Here is an 8,683-nt window from a genome sequence, read left to right as displayed (position 1 = left end):
GGGAGCCCGGTCCGCACGCGGCTGCCGGCCGCCCGGACTCCGCTCTCCCCCTCTCTTGCCTGCCTGCTTGCTCGCCTGCCTGCCCGCCAGTCCCGGGCGGGGGCCCTGCTCTTGGATCTCCTGTCAACGGCCCGACAACGACCGCAGCCGCAGGGGGGCGCCAGCCGGCCGGCCTCCTTAGCTTAGGCCCCTCCCACCAGCAGCAGCTGTGCCGAGCGAGCTGCAAGCGAAAGCGGACCGTCGGCACCTGCGGGCAGAGGCAAGGGGCAGCGCTCTCTCGGGAGGGACGGGGACACACACACACACAGACGCGCGCGCCTGCCCGCCTGCCGGAAAAAAAGGAAGAAAAGGTGTATATACTAAGTTTTTTGGAGGGAAACCGCCCGGCTGTCGAAAGGGGCCCGCCTGCGAGGACGGGGACACACACACACACACACACACACACACATACACACACACACACACACACACAAAAGCCACGCCTGCCTCCCTGGGAAAAGGCTGAAAAAACTAAGTTTTTTGGAGGGAAAACGCACGGGAGCCGAAAAGGGGGCCGGCCTGCTTGCCCAGAGAGTCGAGACGCGGGAAAGTGCACAGAGGGAGCACGGGAACGGAGACGGGGAGGGGGAGGGGGAGAGAGAGACACACAGATGGACGAGAGACGAGACCCGAGAAGAAGGAGCTCCAGTCCACCTCGCTTGCTTGCTTGCTTGCTTGCTTGCTAGCTACGTCTGTCTTTTCACCGCTGAGAGAAGGTGGTGCACCGCTCCCGGAGGCGCTGCAATACCGGGCCGATGCGTGGAGAGGACGGAGCAAGCTCCTGATCCAGCTCCCTGTTCCAAAAATCCGTTTAATATGTGGTCCCCCGATGGGGGACGTATCAGATATTAAACTGATAAGAACAGATACTACACTTGATCTTAGCCAAAAGGCCGAGAAGCGATGCCCGACGCCGGCCTTGGGCGGGCGCGCGGGCGTCCGGCTGGCGCGCAGCGGCGCAGGCCGACGCCTCGGGAGCCCGGTCCGCACGCGGCTGCCGGCCGCCCGGACTCCGCTCTCCCCCTCTCTTGCCTGCCTGCTTGCTCGCCTGCCTGCCCGCCAGTCCCGGGCGGGGGCCCTGCTCTTGGATCTCCTGTCAACGGCCCGACAACGACCGCAGCCGCAGGGGGGCGCCAGCCGGCCGGCCTCCTTAGCTTAGGCCCCTCCCACCAGCAGCAGCTGTGCCGAGCGAGCTGCAAGCGAAAGCGGACCGTCGGCACCTGCGGGCAGAGGCAAGGGGCAGCGCTCTCTCGGGAGGGACGGGGACACACACACACACAGACGCGCGCGCCTGCCCGCCTGCCGGAAAAAAAGGAAGAAAAGGTGTATATACTAAGTTTTTTGGAGGGAAACCGCCCGGCTGTCGAAAGGGGCCCGCCTGCGAGGACGGGGACACACACACACACACACACACATACACACACACACACACACACACACAAAAGCCACGCCTGCCTCCCTGGGAAAAGGCTGAAAAAACTAAGTTTTTTGGAGGGAAAACGCACGGGAGCCGAAAAGGGGGCCGGCCTGCTTGCCCAGAGAGTCGAGACGCGGGAAAGTGCACAGAGGGAGCACGGGAACGGAGACGGGGAGGGGGAGGGGGAGAGAGAGACACACAGATGGACGAGAGACGAGACCCGAGAAGAAGGAGCTCCAGTCCACCTCGCTTGCTTGCTTGCTTGCTTGCTTGCTAGCTACGTCTGTCTTTTCACCGCTGAGAGAAGGTGGTGCACCGCTCCCGGAGGCGCTGCAATACCGGGCCGATGCGTGGAGAGGACGGAGCAAGCTCCTGATCCAGCTCCCTGTTCCAAAAATCCGTTTAATATGTGGTCCCCCGATGGGGGACGTATCAGATATTAAACTGATAAGAACAGATACTACACTTGATCTTAGCCAAAAGGCCGAGAAGCGATGCCCGACGCCGGCCTTGGGCGGGCGCGCGGGCGTCCGGCTGGCGCGCAGCGGCGCAGGCCGACGCCTCGGGAGCCCGGTCCGCACGCGGCTGCCGGCCGCCCGGACTCCGCTCTCCCCCTCTCTTGCCTGCCTGCTTGCTCGCCTGCCTGCCCGCCAGTCCCGGGCGGGGGCCCTGCTCTTGGATCTCCTGTCAACGGCCCGACAACGACCGCAGCCGCAGGGGGGCGCCAGCCGGCCGGCCTCCTTAGCTTAGGCCCCTCCCACCAGCAGCAGCTGTGCCGAGCGAGCTGCAAGCGAAAGCGGACCGTCGGCACCTGCGGGCAGAGGCAAGGGGCAGCGCTCTCTCGGGAGGGACGGGGACACACACACACACAGACGCGCGCGCCTGCCCGCCTGCCGGAAAAAAAGGAAGAAAAGGTGTATATACTAAGTTTTTTGGAGGGAAACCGCCCGGCTGTCGAAAGGGGCCCGCCTGCGAGGACGGGGACACACACACACACACACACACACATACACACACACACACACACACACACAAAGCCACGCCTGCCTCCCTGGGAAAAGGCTGAAAAAACTAAGTTTTTTGGAGGGAAAACGCACGGGAGCCGAAAAGGGGGCCGGCCTGCTTGCCCAGAGAGTCGAGACGCGGGAAAGTGCACAGAGGGAGCACGGGAACGGAGACGGGGAGGGGGAGGGGGAGAGAGAGACACACAGATGGACGAGAGACGAGACCCGAGAAGAAGGAGCTCCAGTCCACCTCGCTTGCTTGCTTGCTTGCTTGCTTGCTAGCTACGTCTGTCTTTTCACCGCTGAGAGAAGGTGGTGCACCGCTCCCGGAGGCGCTGCAATACCGGGCCGATGCGTGGAGAGGACGGAGCAAGCTCCTGATCCAGCTCCCTGTTCCAAAAATCCGTTTAATATGTGGTCCCCCGATGGGGGACGTATCAGATATTAAACTGATAAGAACAGATACTACACTTGATCTTAGCCAAAAGGCCGAGAAGCGATGCCCGACGCCGGCCTTGGGCGGGCGCGCGGGCGTCCGGCTGGCGCGCAGCGGCGCAGGCCGACGCCTCGGGAGCCCGGTCCGCACGCGGCTGCCGGCCGCCCGGACTCCGCTCTCCCCCTCTCTTGCCTGCCTGCTTGCTCGCCTGCCTGCCCGCCAGTCCCGGGCGGGGGCCCTGCTCTTGGATCTCCTGTCAACGGCCCGACAACGACCGCAGCCGCAGGGGGGCGCCAGCCGGCCGGCCTCCTTAGCTTAGGCCCCTCCCACCAGCAGCAGCTGTGCCGAGCGAGCTGCAAGCGAAAGCGGACCGTCGGCACCTGCGGGCAGAGGCAAGGGGCAGCGCTCTCTCGGGAGGGACGGGGACACACACACACACAGACGCGCGCGCCTGCCCGCCTGCCGGAAAAAAAGGAAGAAAAGGTGTATATACTAAGTTTTTTGGAGGGAAACCGCCCGGCTGTCGAAAGGGGCCCGCCTGCGAGGACGGGGACACACACACACACACACACACATACACACACACACACACACACACACACAAAAGCCACCTGCCTCCCTGGGAAAAGGCTGAAAAAACTAAGTTTTTTGGAGGGAAAACGCACGGGAGCCGAAAAGGGGGCCGGCCTGCTTGCCCAGAGAGTCGAGACGCGGGAAAGTGCACAGAGGGAGCACGGGAACGGAGACGGGGAGGGGGAGGGGGAGAGAGAGACACACAGATGGACGAGAGACGAGACCCGAGAAGAAGGAGCTCCAGTCCACCTCGCTTGCTTGCTTGCTTGCTTGCTTGCTAGCTACGTCTGTCTTTTCACCGCTGAGAGAAGGTGGTGCACCGCTCCCGGAGGCGCTGCAATACCGGGCCGATGCGTGGAGAGGACGGAGCAAGCTCCTGATCCAGCTCCCTGTTCCAAAAATCCGTTTAATATGTGGTCCCCCGATGGGGGACGTATCAGATATTAAACTGATAAGAACAGATACTACACTTGATCTTAGCCAAAAGGCCGAGAAGCGATGCCCGACGCCGGCCTTGGGCGGGCGCGCGGGCGTCCGGCTGGCGCGCAGCGGCGCAGGCCGACGCCTCGGGAGCCCGGTCCGCACGCGGCTGCCGGCCGCCCGGACTCCGCTCTCCCCCTCTCTTGCCTGCCTGCTTGCTCGCCTGCCTGCCCGCCAGTCCCGGGCGGGGGCCCTGCTCTTGGATCTCCTGTCAACGGCCCGACAACGACCGCAGCCGCAGGGGGGCGCCAGCCGGCCGGCCTCCTTAGCTTAGGCCCCTCCCACCAGCAGCAGCTGTGCCGAGCGAGCTGCAAGCGAAAGCGGACCGTCGGCACCTGCGGGCAGAGGCAAGGGGCAGCGCTCTCTCGGGAGGGACGGGGACACACACACACACAGACGCGCGCGCCTGCCCGCCTGCCGGAAAAAAAGGAAGAAAAGGTGTATATACTAAGTTTTTTGGAGGGAAACCGCCCGGCTGTCGAAAGGGGCCCGCCTGCGAGGACGGGGACACACACACACACACACACACATACACACACACACACACACACACACACAAAAGCCACGCCTGCCTCCCTGGGAAAAGGCTGAAAAAACTAAGTTTTTTGGAGGGAAAACGCACGGGAGCCGAAAAGGGGGCCGGCCTGCTTGCCCAGAGAGTCGAGACGCGGGAAAGTGCACAGAGGGAGCACGGGAACGGAGACGGGGAGGGGGAGGGGGAGAGAGAGACACACAGATGGACGAGAGACGAGACCCGAGAAGAAGGAGCTCCAGTCCACCTCGCTTGCTTGCTTGCTTGCTTGCTTGCTAGCTACGTCTGTCTTTTCACCGAGAGAAGGTGGTGCACCGCTCCCGGAGGCGCTGCAATACCGGGCCGATGCGTGGAGAGGACGGAGCAAGCTCCTGATCCAGCTCCCTGTTCCAAAAATCCGTTTAATATGTGGTCCCCCGATGGGGGACGTATCAGATATTAAACTGATAAGAACAGATACTACACTTGATCTTAGCCAAAAGGCCGAGAAGCGATGCCCGACGCCGGCCTTGGGCGGGCGCGCGGGCGTCCGGCTGGCGCGCAGCGGCGCAGGCCGACGCCTCGGGAGCCCGGTCCGCACGCGGCTGCCGGCCGCCCGGACTCCGCTCTCCCCCTCTCTTGCCTGCCTGCTTGCTCGCCTGCCTGCCCGCCAGTCCCGGGCGGGGGCCCTGCTCTTGGATCTCCTGTCAACGGCCCGACAACGACCGCAGCCGCAGGGGGGCGCCAGCCGGCCGGCCTCCTTAGCTTAGGCCCCTCCCACCAGCAGCAGCTGTGCCGAGCGAGCTGCAAGCGAAAGCGGACCGTCGGCACCTGCGGGCAGAGGCAAGGGGCAGCGCTCTCTCGGGAGGGACGGGGACACACACACACACAGACGCGCGCGCCTGCCCGCCTGCCGGAAAAAAAGGAAGAAAAGGTGTATATACTAAGTTTTTTGGAGGGAAACCGCCCGGCTGTCGAAAGGGGCCCGCCTGCGAGGACGGGGACACACACACACACACACACACACACACAACACACACACACACACACACACACACAAAAGCCACGCCTGCCTCCCTGGGAAAAGGCTGAAAAAACTAAGTTTTTTGGAGGGAAAACGCACGGGAGCCGAAAAGGGGGCCGGCCTGCTTGCCCAGAGAGTCGAGACGCGGGAAAGTGCACAGAGGGAGCACGGGAACGGAGACGGGGAGGGGGAGGGGGAGAGAGAGACACACAGATGGACGAGAGACGAGACCCGAGAAGAAGGAGCTCCAGTCCACCTCGCTTGCTTGCTTGCTTGCTTGCTTGCTAGCTACGTCTGTCTTTTCACCGCTGAGAGAAGGTGGTGCACCGCTCCCGGAGGCGCTGCAATACCGGGCCGATGCGTGGAGAGGACGGAGCAAGCTCCTGATCCAGCTCCCTGTTCCAAAAATCCGTTTAATATGTGGTCCCCCGATGGGGGACGTATCAGATATTAAACTGATAAGAACAGATACTACACTTGATCTTAGCCAAAAGGCCGAGAAGCGATGCCCGACGCCGGCCTTGGGCGGGCGCGCGGGCGTCCGGCTGGCGCGCAGCGGCGCAGGCCGACGCCTCGGGAGCCCGGTCCGCACGCGGCTGCCGGCCGCCCGGACTCCGCTCTCCCCCTCTCTTGCCTGCCTGCTTGCTCGCCTGCCTGCCCGCCAGTCCCGGGCGGGGGCCCTGCTCTTGGATCTCCTGTCAACGGCCCGACAACGACCGCAGCCGCAGGGGGGCGCCAGCCGGCCGGCCTCCTTAGCTTAGGCCCCTCCCACCAGCAGCAGCTGTGCCGAGCGAGCTGCAAGCGAAAGCGGACCGTCGGCACCTGCGGGCAGAGGCAAGGGGCAGCGCTCTCTCGGGAGGGACGGGGACACACACACACACAGACGCGCGCGCCTGCCCGCCTGCCGGAAAAAAAGGAAGAAAAGGTGTATATACTAAGTTTTTTGGAGGGAAACCGCCCGGCTGTCGAAAGGGGCCCGCCTGCGAGGACGGGGACACACACACACACACACACACACACACACATACACACACACACACACACACACACAAAAGCCACGCCTGCCTCCCTGGGAAAAGGCTGAAAAAACTAAGTTTTTTGGAGGGAAAACGCACGGGAGCCGAAAAGGGGGCCGGCCTGCTTGCCCAGAGAGTCGAGACGCGGGAAAGTGCACAGAGGGAGCACGGGAACGGAGACGGGGAGGGGGAGGGGGAGAGAGAGACACACAGATGGACGAGAGACGAGACCCGAGAAGAAGGAGCTCCAGTCCACCTCGCTTGCTTGCTTGCTTGCTTGCTTGCTAGCTACGTCTGTCTTTTCACCGCTGAGAGAAGGTGGTGCACCGCTCCCGGAGGCGCTGCAATACCGGGCCGATGCGTGGAGAGGACGGAGCAAGCTCCTGATCCAGCTCCCTGTTCCAAAAATCCGTTTAATATGTGGTCCCCCGATGGGGGACGTATCAGATATTAAACTGATAAGAACAGATACTACACTTGATCTTAGCCAAAAGGCCGAGAAGCGGTCCCCATCGCTTCTCGGCCACACACTCTTGCACGGAAACTGGGTTCTGGCGGTTAAAACCGTCCTGGGTTCCATGGCGTCACTACTGTGAGCTGTGCCAGCACGCATCATGCTGAATTAACACGCAGCGGTATTTTTCACCTCAGAGCTTTTTACTGCTTCGATCATAACAGGCAGCTGCAACTACTGCCGCTATTAAAACAATGATACAGGTGCAAAACGAGCCCTTCGCATCGCTCTCGGTTCAAAGAGCACAGCTTTCTAACACAAACACAACAACCACCGAATAACCGCATTGCGCGTTTTGTAATAAACACATTTTATATCAAAAGACAGCGAACAGGTGTAAAAGACTAAACGTTAACGTTATGCTGTACACTGATCAGACCATGACCCCGAAGAACTGAATTGTGCAGTAACCAAATAACTCAACTCGAAGTTACTGCGCTAGGATGTGGGATTTTAAGCAACTATTTGAAAATAAATCTCTTACCGCACCGCGGTGCCGCCATGCCGCTCGTCCTTCTCCCGCCCGCAGATTCAAACCACCGTGACGTCAGCCAGGCGTGGCTCCGTCGGGCTGGGCTGAGCTCGCCTCTCGCGAGAGCTGACGTCACCCCGCCTGCCCCCGCGCGCGCCAGGGAGGAGGGACGGTAGAGTGGAAGCGCGCGCGGTGCTCGTGTCTGCCTGTAGACTCGTCACGGAGCTCAGCGCCTGTGTTTCTGTCGAAATATCAGTAATTGTCAAGAAAGCCAGGATACTGTAACAGACCGAGTTTGTAACGTGTCGAGGGACGGTTACAGCCCGTTGCTGGACGTCTGACGAGGCAGAATATTTTTATTAAAAAATAAAATAATGTGTTCAGTACGTCTGGTGACTTTTCATCCTCGTGATCAGCTTACAATCTTCGTGTACGCTGGAAGTGTTTTACTTCTTAATTAAACGTTTAAAATACTTGAATTTCATACAGAAGAGGCATATCCTACAGAAAAATTCACCTTTTCTCTTCGTGTTGTGAAGCAGATGGGCGGGTCTGGGAGAAGCGCGCCCCGCCCACCGCGCACGTCACGCCACGTCACGGAGCGGGCGGGGCTCCGCAGTGCCTCATGGGCGCTCTGCTGCCCGGAGCGCTAACGGCACCGACCGCGTCTGCAATCACAGCCTAGTGTTTAAACTTAATCAAGCAGTGTGAGGCATCTCTTTTTACTTCCAAGTCCTTTACTTAGCATTAAACAAACAGAGCTTTTTCAACAAATTAGATGGATCATTGATAACATCGTTAAACAAAGCGGGATCTTATTGTACTTACACAGGGAAAATACGTTTTTAATCGTCTTTAATGATTTCTACATTTTGGAAAGGTACAAAAACAGTTAGGATACATTATAAATATCATAATTTTCATACATAATATTAAGTATGAATGACAAATATAGTAATTCATATTAAAATTGCGTTGGAATAAATTGTTGCACTTTTTCCCCATGTCTTGTAAAACGTAATCATTAACAACTGCAGTTGAGCTGGGTTCTGGCGGTTAAAACCGTCCTGGGTTACATGGCGTGACTACTGTGAGCTGTGCCAGCGCGCATCATGCTGAATTAACACGCAGCGGTATTTTTCACCTCAGAGCTTTTTACTGCTTCGATCATAACAGGCAGCTGCAACTACTGCTGCT

General features: G+C 60.0%; 7 non-coding genes across 7 annotated transcripts; all 7 read right to left on the bottom strand.

The window, feature by feature from the left end:
• Positions 1-753: 753 nt before the first annotated feature.
• LOC138223542 (U2 spliceosomal RNA) lies at positions 754-944 on the bottom strand. Its single transcript, XR_011181934.1, has one exon. It is a non-coding gene; the product is annotated as a U2 spliceosomal RNA (small nuclear RNA).
• Positions 945-1,761: 817 nt separating this feature from the next.
• Positions 1,762-1,952, bottom strand: LOC138223541 (U2 spliceosomal RNA). The gene has a single exon (XR_011181933.1). It is a non-coding gene; the product is annotated as a U2 spliceosomal RNA (small nuclear RNA).
• An 818-nt stretch (positions 1,953-2,770) lies between these two features.
• On the bottom strand, positions 2,771-2,961 carry LOC138223540 (U2 spliceosomal RNA). Its single transcript, XR_011181932.1, has one exon. It is a non-coding gene; the product is annotated as a U2 spliceosomal RNA (small nuclear RNA).
• An 817-nt stretch (positions 2,962-3,778) lies between these two features.
• Positions 3,779-3,969, bottom strand: LOC138223539 (U2 spliceosomal RNA). The gene has a single exon (XR_011181931.1). It is a non-coding gene; the product is annotated as a U2 spliceosomal RNA (small nuclear RNA).
• Positions 3,970-4,785: 816 nt separating this feature from the next.
• On the bottom strand, positions 4,786-4,976 carry LOC138223538 (U2 spliceosomal RNA). Its single transcript, XR_011181930.1, has one exon. It is a non-coding gene; the product is annotated as a U2 spliceosomal RNA (small nuclear RNA).
• An 824-nt stretch (positions 4,977-5,800) lies between these two features.
• LOC138223537 (U2 spliceosomal RNA) lies at positions 5,801-5,991 on the bottom strand. Its single transcript, XR_011181929.1, has one exon. It is a non-coding gene; the product is annotated as a U2 spliceosomal RNA (small nuclear RNA).
• Positions 5,992-6,816: 825 nt separating this feature from the next.
• Positions 6,817-7,007, bottom strand: LOC138223358 (U2 spliceosomal RNA). Its single transcript, XR_011181806.1, has one exon. It is a non-coding gene; the product is annotated as a U2 spliceosomal RNA (small nuclear RNA).
• Between the last annotated feature and the right edge of the window lie 1,676 nt (positions 7,008-8,683).

Source organism: Lepisosteus oculatus, chromosome 16 (genome assembly GCF_040954835.1).
Source record: "Lepisosteus oculatus isolate fLepOcu1 chromosome 16, fLepOcu1.hap2, whole genome shotgun sequence".
In the NCBI taxonomy this organism is placed as follows: Eukaryota; Metazoa; Chordata; class Actinopteri; order Semionotiformes; family Lepisosteidae; genus Lepisosteus; species Lepisosteus oculatus.
This window is presented reverse-complemented; position numbering and strand designations above follow the sequence as displayed.